The following is a 15,610-nucleotide window of genomic DNA, read 5'->3' on the forward strand; positions in this document are numbered from 1 at the left end:
GAAGGGATGTCGTGCGGGGAAGCCTGCAGGGTCTCTGCTCCCGCTCCCCATACAAGAACGCAGGATATGGTGAGGCCAAAAAGGAACACCCACGGAGCCATAGGTAGGGGAGTCATACCACTACGGTCTCACTGGAGGCTGGGTTCACTGGACGTGCGACCTGCTGTCCCTTTTGTCTGCAACCCACCGACGACTCTCTTTGACTCTCTTTCACTCTCCTCCACTCTCCTCCCTCTCCTCAGTAGCCGCAGCAGTTATATTAGTGGCCAATGGCTCACTGGTTACAGCTGACGGCCAACTAGCCACAGCTGATGGCCATGCAATCACAGTTGGCCATTTACTACCTGAGCCAGCACCTATCTATGTGAGGATGAGAGCCTGGAAACTGCTTTCTGGGGCTCTGTCCCCACAAGGGACCACACTGAAACTCCAGGATGCCAGCCACCTACATACAATATGAGCTGCATGTTCATTTTATTCCATCTTAGGGAAAGTGGGCAGCTCCTCCTGAGCTCCTGGCCGCTATCAGCTAGCTCCAGGCAGCTCATCCCGTGCCTTCCTCTGCAAAAATTGCTGAGATTCAATGGGCAGAAAAGACACTTGGAGGTCATCTGGGCCATCTCCCCACATCTTCCATCACCTGGCTGGGTGCTGCTGGCAGAGAAAAGTGGTCCCCTTGCGCCCCCTGCTGGCTCAGTTGGGAATGGCTGAAAAGCCAGGACTGCCAGAATTACAGGCCTTTTCCAAGGTTTCTGGTCGCCTGGGGTTGGCAGTTCTCCCTGCCTCCTCTGGTAAAATGTAAATTCCCCTGGAAGGGGCTTCAGTCTTTCCAAAACTGCCTTGAGTACCTGCAATATGCCTGCCCATTTGTCATGCGGGGTGTTATGCAGGGTCTCTGGTCCCGCTCCCTGCATAAAAACGCAGGATACGGTGAGGCCAAAAAGGAACACCAATGGAGCCATAGATAAGGGAGTCATACGGCTATATTCTCGCTGGCGGCTGGGTTGGAGATACAGGAAGCAGGAGCCACACGAGCCTGCTTCTGCTTCTGCCATCCACCTCCACAATCTGCCGGCCACTTCTCTGCCAACTGCACTCGGCGCTGGCTAGCTCAGCCACGGCAGTTATAGCAGTGGATTATGGCTGACCAGTAACAGCTGATGGCTAACCAGTAACAGCTGATGGCCAATCAGTTACAGCTGATGGCCATCTACTACCTGAGCCAGCACCTTTCCACGTAAGGCCAAGAGCCTGGAAACTGTTCTCTGGGCCTCTGTCCCCACACTATTCTTATGTCTATTACCACCTTATGCCCACAATTGTATCTCCAAGAGATACATGGACATTCAGTATCTCAAGTAATTCCAAAGCCTAAAATATTTACTCTGTTCCTTTCCAGGAAAAGTGTGCCAATCCCTAGTCTACTAGAAAAAAAAGAAGAGTTAAGAGGGAACTGAGTTTAGTTGAGCACCTACTATATGTCAATTTCTGTGCGAGGTGCTCTACACGCATAATCTCCTTAGTCCCCAGGACAGCCCTACAAGCTGTGCTTATTACCCACGTGACAGGTGAGGAAACTGAAGCTCAGAGAGGTCACTCAACTTACCTAAGACCACACAGCTAAGAAACAGCAGAGCTGGGTTCAAAGAAGCTCAGAGAGGTCACTCGACTTATCTAAAACCACACAGCTAAGAGGCAGCAGAACTGGGTTCAAAGACAGGTCTGTCTGACTCCAAAACTCATGTTTATCCGATTCCTCTAGGATGCCTCCCAGCTCACAGTCTTAGTATTTGTTCCCACTTGACAGATAAGAAATCTGGCTCATAGAGGTGAGGTGATGTGCTCGAAGGGATCTCAGCTAGCGTAAGGTGTAGAGGAGGAACTTGAACCCTGGCGTCTCATGGCAAATTCAGTGCCGCCTCCTAGCCTGAGTCTCCTAACATTTGATTAGGAGTAAGTTCATCAGATTGACTCTCTGTAATAATCAACCTCCGAAACATAATAGTAGGTACCAAGAGGGAAGGAAGTGATGGGTTTCTTGTTTTTCTGTGGGGGTTACTCCTGCCAGCCCCAGACAGACTGCATTTCTACACCAAGGGTAGAACCTGCAGTGGTTTGCAAACTGTCCTGTATGAAAAGCACCAAGGGCTGGCAGAGGTTAGGTGAGAAGGACGTCAAAGTAGTGGACTCAGGCACCTCTTCCCATTACTTCAATCAACTGGAACAACCCCACTGTTTGGCTTTATGTATCGAGCTGTCAAACAAGGTTTCATTTGGAAACAACACCTATGTGGTTAAGGAAATAAAGCTTGAAACCGATGACTTGGCTGAGTGCCAAGTCATTCGGAGCTGGCCCCAAGGTCCAGGGTCAGAGTGGGACTGTGCATTAGTCAGCTCGGGCTGCTGTCATAAAGAACCAGAGACGGAAGTGGCTTCAACAACAAATGTGTCCTCCCAGTTCTGGAGGCTGGAAATCCAAGATCAAGGTGTCGGCAGGTTGGCTTCTTCTGCGGCCTCTGTCCTTGGCTTGGAGACAGCCATCGGCGTGTTACAGGGCATCTCCCTCTGTCTGTGCCCACATTTCCTCGTTTTGTAAGCACACCAGTCATATTGGATTCGGGCCCAACCTAAGGATCTCATTTAACTTAATTACCTCTGTAAAGACCCATCTCCAAATACGGTCACATTCTGAGGTCCTGGGGGTTAGGACATAACATATGAACTGGGGGAGGAAGGAGACACAATTTAGCCATAACAGGGTGTTAGGGTAAGTGGTGTCACCTGGCTCCTCTCTCCTACAGGGTCCGCCTTAAGGGACAGGAGGGATTGCAAGGAGAGGAGAAGGTCCAGAGAGTCCGCTCAGGGAGAGGGCTGATAATGGCTGGAGCAGGGCCTGGCATAGCTGTGTGGGGTCCCTCCCAGCCTGCCGAGCACCCAGACCTCAGTGAACAGGACTTATCACTGCAGTCACCAGGGTAATTGGAAAGAAGCCGGCTGTCGGGGCAGGTCCTGAGGGTGGTATTTTAGCAGCAACCCCACACCTCCACCCCACCCCCAAGTTCCTCCATATCCGTGAATTATGGCCCCATGCCCCCAGCCCCTAGTCTGTACTGTGCAGAGATATTTTGTCTTTACAAAGGTCGCCTGTCTGAGCAGCACACCCCCTCTATGTCACTCTCTGGGTTGGGGGACCTACCTCTGCAACCTCAGGCTCAGCCGTCCTCAACCTCAACGGCAGGACGCTACCACCTGGAGGACCCGCCCCCAACAACTCTGACTTAATGGTCTGGGGTTTAGGGCTAAGAGTGGTACAGCACTGCGCCCACCACTCCAATGGAGAACAGTGTGGCATTGGATCCTGCCCAGCTCTCTAAGTGCACGCTCGACACCCACCCCCCCTCCCGCCCCCGGTCTACCGTCACAAGCAGGAGCTCCATCCAAGTGTCTCCAACTCCCTGGCTGGGCTCCCATCCTAGCCCTGGACCCCTCCCCCACGCCATCTGGCCTCTCCCTTTTCATCCCTTCCCCCCCACCCCCGTGAGTGGCCACCTCAATCCTCAGGCTTCCATCCCTGGGTCCTGTGCCCACTGGATCTGGTTGGCCTCTCTGGGAAGATGCTTCCCCAGGGTACCTAGCCCTAATAGGTCGCCAAGAAGATGTGAGATAGGGATCAGGACGAGGTGGGAGCTATTGTGGGTCGAAGTGTCCCCTCAAGATGCATGTCCCCCTGGAACCTCAGAATGTGACCTTATCTGGCAAGAGCGTCTTTACAGATGTAATTAGTTAAGATGAGGTCATACTAGATGGGGGGACTACATCCAATGATAGGTGTCAAGAAGGAAATTTGGACACGGACACATGGGGGAGAGAGCCATGTGTAATTGGAGGGGAGAGACTACAAACCATGAAACTCCCAGGATTGCCAGCACCAACCAGAAGCCAGGAGAGAGTCCCCAGAGGGAACACGGCCCTGCGACAGCTTGATCCTGGACCTCTGGCCTCCAGAACTGAGAAACAATAAATTTCTGTTGTTTTAAGCCACCCAGTTTGTGCTGTTTTGTTACAGCAGTCTTGGGAAATGGATACAGAGCCCAAGTGTGGGGTGCCACAAGAACACCCCAAACAGGCCTCCCACAAAGCCGACCTCAGATTTCTGACAGCTAAGGGGTAGTGAACAGCAAGAGAAAGTGGCCTGCGAGGAACCAAGTGAGAGATACCGGACACACACACACAGACACACACACACTCACGGAAGTCCAGGTGTCCAAACATGGGGTGCTCCAGAAGGACGTGGGAGCTGGGAGATTTGCATTGGAGGTCCCGCTCACTGAACATTGGTGTATTCATTCCGAAATGCAGTGTGATGTAGATGGAAGCAGGCCAGTATATATCCGGTGCCCACACGGCCAGGATGACGTGAGGTGCAGCTCTGGAACAGGAGAGAAGGGCAGGGATGGGCAGGGCGATAGCGTCAGGATTCCATCCAGAGTTCCTCTAGGACAGAGCGCAAACTGCAGGCTTCTGCTCCCACAGCGTCACCCGCAGCCCATCTTTAAACACCCGGCTGTTCCATTACCATCTGTAGCATGCAGACATTTCATCAGTGATCTTTATTTGGAGGATTTTAATGAAAAGGGGATCTCACCTGAGCTCCAACTGACATCTCCCAAACAGAAGAAGGCTCAGAGCAAAATGAGTTACTCTTACTTCCCTGGCAAGTTCCATAGAAAAACAGCATCGCGTGCAATGGTTGAAAATTCCACAGTCCTGTCCTCCTAGAGGAGGTTTTCAGAGGGGACACACCCAAGATGAGAAAAATTACTCAACAGGTGGTGGACAGCCCATCTTTGGAAGAGTTGCAATGGTCCACAATGGTCACGAGAGGCAACAGTTGTGTATGGAATGCCCACTATGCATGGGGAGTGTGCTGGGTGTTTCCTGCCATGACCGCTAATGCTCAACCCACAGCCCAGCGGGGTGGAGGGCACTGCCCACCTGCCAAGTAGTCAGGGGCTACCACTTGTAGGCAGAACTTAAGAATAAATTCCATCACAAGCTGGACCACTTTTTGTTACCACCATGGAAACCGTGCAACCCTCTTCCCCAAAATCTCTTTGTTTGTTCTAAGTTCTAAACAGTTGCCGCGGTACCCTTGAGTTTTAATACTATATAGTGAAACTTCAAAGAATACATACGTATGTCCATATTACTTATCCTTTCATCAACAGTGTGGTCAACATGTGAGGAGCTTGACGTAAGCCATCTTGAAGGGTATTTCTAGCGACGATGTTCTCAGAAGCTTCCAGAAAACAAACAGCTCTCCCAGGGGGCGCGTGCAGTGAGAGGGTCCTCACTGGAGCTCCACGTCAGGGGTTGCAGGGGACAGCTGCCCTGTGGGCCAGGAGCCTCTAGATGGCAGTGCCCAGCCAGAAACAGAGCCAGCTGAAGGCCCAGAAGGAATCGGAGAGAAGCCCAGGGGCCGCTGGCCACACAACGTTCCCCAACAGGCTCACACACCAGTGGGACACTCAGATACATACGTGTCAACTGCGTGATGAATGGACCAATGAATGAATGAATGGTCACTTGAGGGTTTGAAATTCTCAGTATGATAGTAGCTAACATGTATGTAAAGCTTCCTGCCCGGCTCTGTTCTAGCCAAATTTAAGATCATGCTGTGTGTATATTTCTCATTATATTATGAGCATTTCCCCATTTCTTGAAATACTCTTCAAGAGCATGCTTTAGAAAGGCTTCATAATTTTCAGGCTAATGAAACTGGTATGTTTAATCAGTCCCTTACGGTAGATTTTTACGTTATTTCTTTCTGCCTTCTACTCCAAATAATACTACATGTCATATAATTGCATAAGAATTGCCTTCCACAACTCTAGTCCCCTCTTGGTATTGTTTAGAAATGGAATTATAGGCTCAAAAGCTAGGGCAGATTTTCAGATACGTGGCCAACTTATTTTTCACAATGTTGAGTTTGCCCTCTCAGGAGCATCATCTCAGATTTTCCAGCGAAATAGTATCCACTTTTCCTTTCAAGTGTCCTCAAAACATAGTATCTCTTTTTAAAATTTGAATTTCACAAGGTAAGGTTGAACTTTTTATTCATACATGGATTGGTCATTTGTAGTTCTGCTTCTGAAATCCCCCTGTTCATATCTTTTCTTTATTTTTCCTTTTTGGCATATTACTTTCTTATACACATGTACTCGTATCTCCCCATTGTGTGTGTGTGTGTATAATAGCAGTAGATATTAAATTTGTTCTATTCCCTTTTTCCTTTCAATTTTGTTTATATAGGTGGTTTAAATTTATAACCATAATCAAGCTTTTATTTTAAAAAATATTGCCCATTACTTTTAGGCTTAGAAAGTTTAAATATTCATATATTTTCCTCCAGTTTTTAATTGTTTATGTTTTACATTTAACTCTTACATTTAAATCTGTCAATATATCTGGGAGCATGAAGTAATGCTCTAACAATTTTTTTTCCTCAAATAGTCAATTTTCCTGATAACACTTGTTGACTAAGCCATCGCCCTTTCCTGTCATTTTGTGCTATTTATTGATGAAACACCAGGGTCTTAAAAAAAAGGGGGGGGGGTAATTTCTGGAGTGTCCCTCCTGTTTTACTAGTGGTGCAAATACCTAAGTTTTAATTATCACTGTTCAACAATAAGTTTTAATCTCTACCTTTTATTTCAAAATTTCCTTAGCTATTCTCAGCTGTGAATTCTTTCAGTTCAACTTAAATACTTCTGACCCACTTCCAAAAATCCCTTTGGACTTTTATTAGAACGATAAATTCAACTATAAGTTAATTTGGAAAGAATCAACACTCAAGTGTGGAGATGGGGGAAAATGGGTACTTGCAGACATTTTTGGAGGCTGTGTAAGTTGGTCTTTGGGGAAGACAACTGGACAGCCTCCATCAAACGTTAAAACGTTCAAATATGCTTTGACCCAGAGCATCCACTTCTTGGTGTCTAGGAATCTCACATATATACACAAAAGCTGTTCACTTTTCACAATAAATGATGCAAAAATAAACTAAATGACATCACAGAAATTGCCTAATAAATTATGGTATAGCCAAATCTGAAATCCCAGCAGCAGGCTGGTCCACACGTACAGAGAAGCAAGTTCTCAATTTAATGTTAAATGAAGAAAACAAACTGCTGAACAAATGCCTACCACATGGAGTCTTTTTCTGTTTTTTTTTTTACTATAGAAAATGGTCTCAATCGGAGGTCAGCAAGCACTTTCTGTGAAGGACCAGACAGTCAATATTTGGGGCTTTGTGAACCATAAGGTCTCTGTCACTGTCAATACGTAAACAAATGAGTGTAAATAAAACTTTATTCACAAAACCAGGCTGTAGTTTGCTGACTCCTGGTCCAGAAAGAAAACTACCAAAATTATATCAGAGGTTGCCTCTGTGAGAAAAAACAAAACAAAATTGGGGCTGGGGGATAAAAGGGGGCTAGTAGCTCTGTCTGTTCTGAGTGAGAACCCTTCCATATCGTATTTATGTCATCAAATAAACACTTACATAGTGCTTACGATATGGCAAATGCTATTCTAACTTTATAAATATTATCATTAAATTCATTTACGCCTCGTAACAACTTGAAATTATCGTTACCCACATCTTACAGATGAGGAAACTGAGGCACAGTGGCGTGAAGTAGGTTTGCTCAAGGTCCCACAACTCTTGTCAGTGGAGCCAGGATTCAAATCCAGCAGCTTATGCCCAGGGATTGTATATCAGCATTCCTTTTTTAAGTCCTGCTGTGTTGTTCTATTCCTTTACATAGTGTTTTAATATTTTAAACCAGCCACATTAATAAAGAATTCTGTTTTTGTATTAAAGAAAAGGCAGTGAGTAGAAAATGAAGCTATTTTCTCTTTATGCTAAGACCACGAAACGCCACTATTAACTGGAATGAGCAAAAAGCAAGGTTAATTAAACACAGCAATGTTGCCAAATATCACACCTCCCACTGGACCACAAGTTGCAGGGAAACAGGTCTTGGGCCTTGATCAGGTAAAGAAAGTTACACAGGAGAGGAGAGTCCAGGCTTTAGAGAGACAAAATCTCTAGTTTGAGTCCCAGCTGAGCGTCCCCAGACAAGTCACTCAACCTCTCTGAGAAGCAGCTTCTCCATTGGCAAAATAGGCACACAGACTTGACTGAGGGGTTGCCATAACCAGGCAATGGGATTTGCATGTAAAGCATCCAAGAGACAGTTGAGAAATGGCCTTACCAGGATGACTGTCTCCCTGTGAGGATTACATAAATTCCTGCACTATTGGGGGACTTCCTGTTTGTCTCACAGAGAAGCCAGAGCCTGCTTTGCCCACAGCCATGGTTTGTCTTCTGCCACGTTAAGGGAAGGATTTAGCCACAATGGGGACCTAGGATGGGGGACCTAGGATGGGACTTCGGAGGCAAAGGCCTAAAGGGCAGGCCCAAGGCACCACCAGTACCCCATCTGATACAGATTGGGAATGGAGGGATTTGGGGAGTGGGAGAGCAGAGTCTAAACCGAAAGTAAGTATCTGGAAGTTACAGATCACTGATTCTTGCGTATCCCAACCCAGGACCCCAAATCCAGGACTGGCAAGGGCCCATTTCAGAGGTGGGCAAGGTGAGGATAGCTGTTTCTGAAGGAGCCTAGAAAGGCATCCACCCAATCTTCCAGGTGTTCTGACCCCCGAGAGGCCAAAGCCAGCCCCATCCACAGAACGTGCTGTTGGGGGAACAGGGTCTGTCTTTAAAACACATGAATTTAAGTGTCCTTAATGGATGCACACTCTGCAATTCACTGTCACCTCACGGCTGCCTGTATCAGTCACGCATCTGACCCCAACAGCACCGCAGGTGTCCCACCCACCCTGACAAACGGGATCTCAGTGAGTTTTCCCAGTCAGCCCAGGGAATTCTCAGCCAGTCTGATAGAAGAAGCAAAGATGGCCCCGACCAGGAAGCAAGCTCCACAAGAGTAGAGTAAGGACTGGCCTAGCAACTGAATTAGACAGGGGAGGTGGGGCTGTTCCTTAGCGCAAAAGGACTGTGGGATCCGGCAGCAGACTCCCTGGGTTCAAATCCTAACCCATCAGCACCCCAATTTGTTCCAGGGTCCCCACAGGATAAGCCCTACCCTGGGAGGGCTGTCCCTTTAAGGCTTTAGTGGGCAGGTCCAGCCATTGCCATGGAGCTGACTCTGACATATTTCTGTCTTCCAAATTCCAGGCCCAAACAGGAAGTGAGTCACCACAGGAGAATGCATGGCTCCCAGCCTTAGGGAGACACTCATCGCCAACCACAGGGCCCCCTGAGAGGGATTCAGGCTTTTGAGGGGTGACTCTGTGGGTAGGGAAACAAGATTTCAGCATCTGCTTGCATCACCGACTGGTGTGCAACTAGAAGGTCTCAAACTCAATCCAAGTTCATCCGAGTTGACTAGGACAAGCAGGTCACGCGAGCATCTTTCAGGGCATCCCCCCAAACAAGAAGTTGTTGAACACACACTACGAGGCAGCTAAATGGTTAATGTGAGGCAGTTACCCTAATTTACAGATGAGCAAACTGAGGCTCAGGCTAAGGCAACCTGCCCAAGGTCCTACTTCCCAACCCTCCACACCAAGCCTCTTGAATTTGAAGCCAGACAGATCTGAGCTTGACCCTGGTTTGGCCTGGTTTACCTTTTCAGTGCCTCTGTCTTCTCATCTGTAAAATGGGATCCCCTCATCCCCTCAACAACTATTATCTACTCAGTGACAGGCACAAAGGCAGGTTCAAGGGTGAACATACACATCCTCCAGGAAAGGTCGACCAAAACAAAAGTAAACAAGCAAATAAAATCACAAGGCATCGAGAAAAACAAAGGGCAGAGAGAATAATGTAGGTGGGGGAGGGTCCAAGGAGATGACATGGAAGGCAAACCAAAAAGGGGACAGCCTCTTCAATAAGTGAATTGAAGAGCATCCCAAAGGACAGATATAAATCCAGTATCTGAAACCTGCAACTGGAGTCAATGTTAACAAGGAGAAGCCTCTGGATAAGGTTCCAGGGGTTGGACCCCGCTGGGTGATGCCCAGGGAGATCCTCCTTGCTGACACCCACTGAGAATGCCAGCGGGGGTGACAGCTGACGTGCCCGAGGCTCTGGTCCTCCCCAGCATGACAGGGCCAGCTTCACTTGAGGGCTGGAAATAACGGACCCCCTTCACCTAAAGCTGATGGGCTGGGAGCCTGGGCAAGGATGCAAACGATCGCAGGGTGCCTGACTCTACTGGCCAGCTACCCGTGCCCGGGGACATGCCACTGCTGTGGCCTCCCGGGGGAAGGCCTCTGCATGGAGGATGCAGCAGAGGGCAGTCAGGAGTCCTCGCAAAACAGGATTTCACTGGACTGCTTGTCTCCCGGACGCACGTCAAATCCTGTTAGTCCTTGCACGTGGCGATGAGCCGCTGGGAACAAACTGCTGCTTCCCTTTGGGGTGGGGCCCTGCCGAGCCCAGGAGTGTCACCTAAGCCCTTCCTGGTGACATTCCCGCACCTCAACTGTCTGCTGACCTCAGCACAATCCTCTCAACCCCAACCTCTAGGGCACCACTTACCAGCCTCAGGACAATTCGCCAACCACTGCAACGCCCCCTGCCCCCACCATGGGAAAATGGAGAGAATGGCATCTTGTAGCCGCGCTTTCAGTGCTCATGGGAGCCAGGCACCCTTTGGCATTACCTCATTTCACCCTCATAAACAACCGTCTTTACAGACAGGGAAACTGAGGTGGAGTGGCTCAAGAACTTGGTGTGGTGGGGTTAGTGACACGGTAACCAGAGGCTGTATGCCCTCCAGACGCAGTGACCAGCACAGCCTGTGCCTGTGAGGGATGCACAGCATGGAGCTGCCCGCCCCACACCGGGGCAGCGGCTACAAAGCCAGGCACGGAAGCCTCCATCTGGTCAGCTGTTCAGTGAGACCGTCCTAGGCTGGGAGCGATCTCAGGATGCAGCTCTCGTTCCTGACAACACCTGTGACATAGGACAAGGCACGGGTCTGTGTAGGCGGTAAGGGGAGCGCGCCAACCTATTTGCACTAAAGACCAAGTGCCGTCTGCAGTGTACCTGCCCCTTCCAGACGCTTTTTCAGGAATACACAGATACAGGTAAGTCAGTCGGTGTTTTTGAAAGTGCACCCAATAACTCGACAGGGTAGGCAGATCTGGGGTCTGTAGGGAATGCGGGGTGTGCCCCACCCTGGTCTTTTGGAAGAGGGAACGGCTCCTAGTAACAGATTCCGAGTTACCTCACTGGCTGACATGCCCGAGGACCAGGGTTCATCCTTTTTCTGCTGTGTCCACCAGCCTCAGCCTTGGCGCGCTCCCCACAGCAGCAGGCCACCCCACTCCCGGCTTGCCTGCACCCAGGGTGACCTCCACAAGCTAACTGCTCGGGAAGACGTTTCACCCTGAACATTTCTGTACGATTTCCCTCCCTCCCAAGTGTATGTACTACCAACGCTAATTTTTTAAATGTCAACAGAGGTAACCGGGTGGTAGGACTTAGGATCCCTTTTTGTTTTATTTTTTGACGTTTTTAAAAGATAGATACCCTGTCCCCACCTCAGACCTTTGGGTTCGGTGTGTGTAGATGGGGAGTCAAGGAATCTGTAACCTCTACCAGCGTGACAATCCCACCAGGTGCAACAGGAGACTCCGCTTCTGATGAGCCAGGACTCACCACGCCCTGGGGCCTTGCAGATGCCACCTCTTTCCTCCAGCCAGCCCAGTAACACGCCCTGGCCCAGAGGCACGTCCAGACTTCCTCAAAGCCTGAGGGCCTGAAGGTGGATGAGCAACAGCCCGAGGGGGAGGGGCCAGGCCTCTGGCAGGACCAGCTGCCCTCAGCCTCGGGGCCAACCATGAGAAAGCCCAGTGCCACTGGCCATCTGCCCAGTAAACAATCTACAAAGAGCCAGAGCACCACTACCCTCGGCGCTCTTTGCAGAATGCACGAGGCCCTTGGACAGTGGTTCTCTACCGGACGAGCTTGAAAAATGTGGGAGCCTGGTCCCACCCCAAGGAGTCCCACCTAGATTGTCTGGTCACAGCCTGACCACGACTGATTCTGTGCAGGCAGGTTGAGAACCACGGAACTGAGGGGAGAGGGGGTGGGGACAGTGGCTGGTGTAGAAACCTGGAGAGCCCCCCTCACACTGAGAAGGGCATTTTATCCCGACGGACTGACGGTGACAGTGACAGCATTGAAGGGCTAACATGTGAGTGCCCCCTACATGCCAGCCGTCATCTCAGGCACCTTTATTCTCAGCACAGACCAAGGCAGGGATCACCCACAGCTCCCCAACCCCAAAGCCCTGCTCTTCACCACCACACCCTGCTTCTTGAGATTGTGAAGGCCCCCGAGGAAATCAGGGACTTTTCATGAAAACAGTAAATTTCTTCAAGCCACCGTGTATCTCCTCACTCATTCATGAAATGTCCAAGTACCTACTCTGTGCCAGGTGCCGCCATCCAGAGGGCGGAGTTTTCGAGCTGGTTGTGGAATCAATGCAGTTCACACACAGCGTACTGTTCAGTGAAAACAGCAAGAAACTACCAAGGGCGGTGGGCAGACAGGTAGGTAAGAGCGGCTCTGCAGCTTGTCGTAGTTATGATGACGGAGGCGCATGTGTCTCCACACGAGGTCTTGATGGCAGAGGTTTCTTACTGCTAAGCATAATCCAAAACGTTTGAGAAACACTGAGACGGGCAAAAGACGAGCCTTAATATACAGCATGTCACTGAGCAAACACCTAAGGAGCCTCATATGGTGAATCAGAGCTTCTTAGCAGTTACCAATTTCTACTATACTCTGAAATCAACACTGTCACTGCGGTTGTGACATCACCTTGGGAGAAGAGCTGGGGGGAAGTCATTACCATCCTCCCCCAGCACCCAACGAGTCTGGGAGTGTTCCCTCTCCCCTAAGGGATTTCAGCCCTGGCACCACCACCCCTGTGGAGTATCAATGGTCGGAGAGTCTTTCCTCCAATCCCAAAGCTGCAGTAGCACATACCTTGGTGGATTCATAGAGGGCATTTGGACTATGGATCCACTGGGCCCCCAGGTGCTGAAAGCCACCCAGGGAAACCAGTGGTGGCTGGCTGCCCCAAGCACCCCCAAACACTTCTCAGTCAGGCTGGAGAACTGTTTCCAGCCTTCTGAACCCGCCTCATTGCTGAAGCGGAGAAAACCCAGGACCGCTGACGCTCTCAAAGGCAACTCCGTAAATGTTCGGAGCCCTGGCCACTTCCAGCCCCTCGGAGAACACACCTACCAGATCAAAAACAAAGGAATGCCACCGCCCTCACTAGTAAGGCTGCACTGCACCCAAGCCAATGCAGCAACAGCACACATACTTCCCTTGGGTTCAGAAGGCGTGGATCCGACCCGAGGAGCAAGTACCAATAACTAAGTGAGGCGGCCTGTACTTGCCGGCCTGTGGCATCACCCGGGCAGGCATTCGACCTGAGAAATAGGATCGCACTCACACGTAGACAAGACTTCACAGCACACAAGCCTCACTGTGTGTTTGGTACCCACCCCTCTGGCTTCAAAATGCCCCAGGACACGGCGAAATCGGTCCACTTTCAAGACTGGACCGTCCAAGTTCCTGTCTCCCACGATGACTTACACCCCTAGTGTATTTTCCAGCTCTGGTGCATAAATAACCACCCGTCAACCAGCTTATTTTAATGGCTACATACATGAAACTTAAAAAAACATATATAAATGGTTTGGAGGTTACTCTCCAATTCTATTCAGGTTTTATTTTTGGGGAGGAGGATGAAGGAGAAAGGCAAGTTAAAAGGGCCTTTATACTAATGTCTGACCTTTTAATTTTCTTTACAGAAATGCATGTGTGTTCATTTTTTCAATGGCACGTTAAAAAAAAAAAAAAAAATCAGTCATTCCAGAGTCCTCAAGGATTCCACTGATGGGAGGCAGGTTATAAATGTAGCTGTAAATTATCCAAGGAATTCCAGTCACTAACGTCTGCACCACTTTTTTTCTGTTATACCTATTTCACAGATGATGAAACTGAGCAGAGAGAGGCAAACTTACCAGGTTCCCACACACAGTAAGAAGTGGAGTCGGCATTCAAATCCACTCGATTTCAAGCAAAGAATTTTCCTTCTTATGAGGGGGCAAAAAGCAAACGAAAATGGTAAGATCACTTGTGCCTGTGAGTAGCATAGATACCCAACACTGACTAAGACACGGGAAAAGGTACTCTTGTTACCGTGGTGATGAAGTATAAATCAGTACCTTGCAGATGGTACTTGGGGAGGACCTATCAGTACTTTAAATATGAATTCCTTTGAACCAGCAATTTTACCTGCAGAAATGTATCCTCCAGAAACCTAAAGAAACCAGAATATGCACTGCTGCACTATTACTAATTATGAAAAACTGGGACCCCCCATAAACACCTGTCCATATAATACCATACTATTTGGTCATAAAACATGATATATATTGATGTGACAAGATCAGCATATACTATAAGCTGCTGTGTGGCTGGATTTTTGCAGCTTTAAATGGTCTTTAAAGTATTAACTCAAAATACCAATGAGGGGCCATCAGAAACTTGGAACAGCCATCGATGAAACGTCCTAGCTTTGCCCAGGGCCACAACATCTGTGTGGGACCCTCAACACCCTCTCGTGTCACAGGCTGCTGTCTGCAGAACTTGACAGAGAAGAGGCAGGTTCCATCACAAGAAGTAAAACCCTGCATCTCACCACGTTCAATGCCATCAATACAATACATGGAATGATAGCCAAAACACTGTGCCCCACTAAAACATCACAGCTCAGAAACGTTCCAGTGTGGGGTCTGGAGGCTTGGGAGGTAAGGTCATCTGAACTGATGGAAGCTGTAACAGCTTTCAAGGAGGGTGAACGGAAGCAGGTACTACAAACATCTGGTTACAGCAACCTTCTTCAACTAATAAACCTTAAGTTTCTTTTAACTTTAAAACAAGGGCATTTTTCCAACAGAACCTTCCAAGTCACTCCATCCCAAGAGGACAGAATATATTTGACGATTCCCAACCTCATAACTAGACACCTAAGTAATCAATCTAGTGGACAAAGTGACAGCTGTATGAAATAAAATGATTGATTTACTAACCTAGTCACTAACTTCTCCAAAAAATCCAGGCGGTAACCATGCCAAAAGGGATGAACGGTTCATTCATAATTTTCTAAAATTAACTGTGCTGCCCATGTCCCCAACTGAAGGCCCCATTTCCAAATCATCCCTTGGCATCCTGCACCTTCAGAGCACTCTGAGGTTGGCTCACATGCACTCCGACTTTGGCCCTCCCTCTTACTATACAGGAAGTCAGCCCAGCTTTCACTGCTATAGGGAAACCTTAAGGCCCAAAGCCCGAGTCACTCAAGTTTGATGAATTCCAATAGCTCCCAGGAAAACAAATGTAGGCGGCTAGTTCTTTTTTTAAAGCCTGGACTTCGTTTGATTACATCAAAGAGCTATTCAGATATGGTGACCAAAACAAAACTGC

Source organism: Rhinolophus sinicus, linkage group LG18, assembly GCF_036562045.2.
Source record: "Rhinolophus sinicus isolate RSC01 linkage group LG18, ASM3656204v1, whole genome shotgun sequence".
NCBI classification, from domain to species: domain Eukaryota; kingdom Metazoa; phylum Chordata; class Mammalia; order Chiroptera; family Rhinolophidae; genus Rhinolophus; species Rhinolophus sinicus.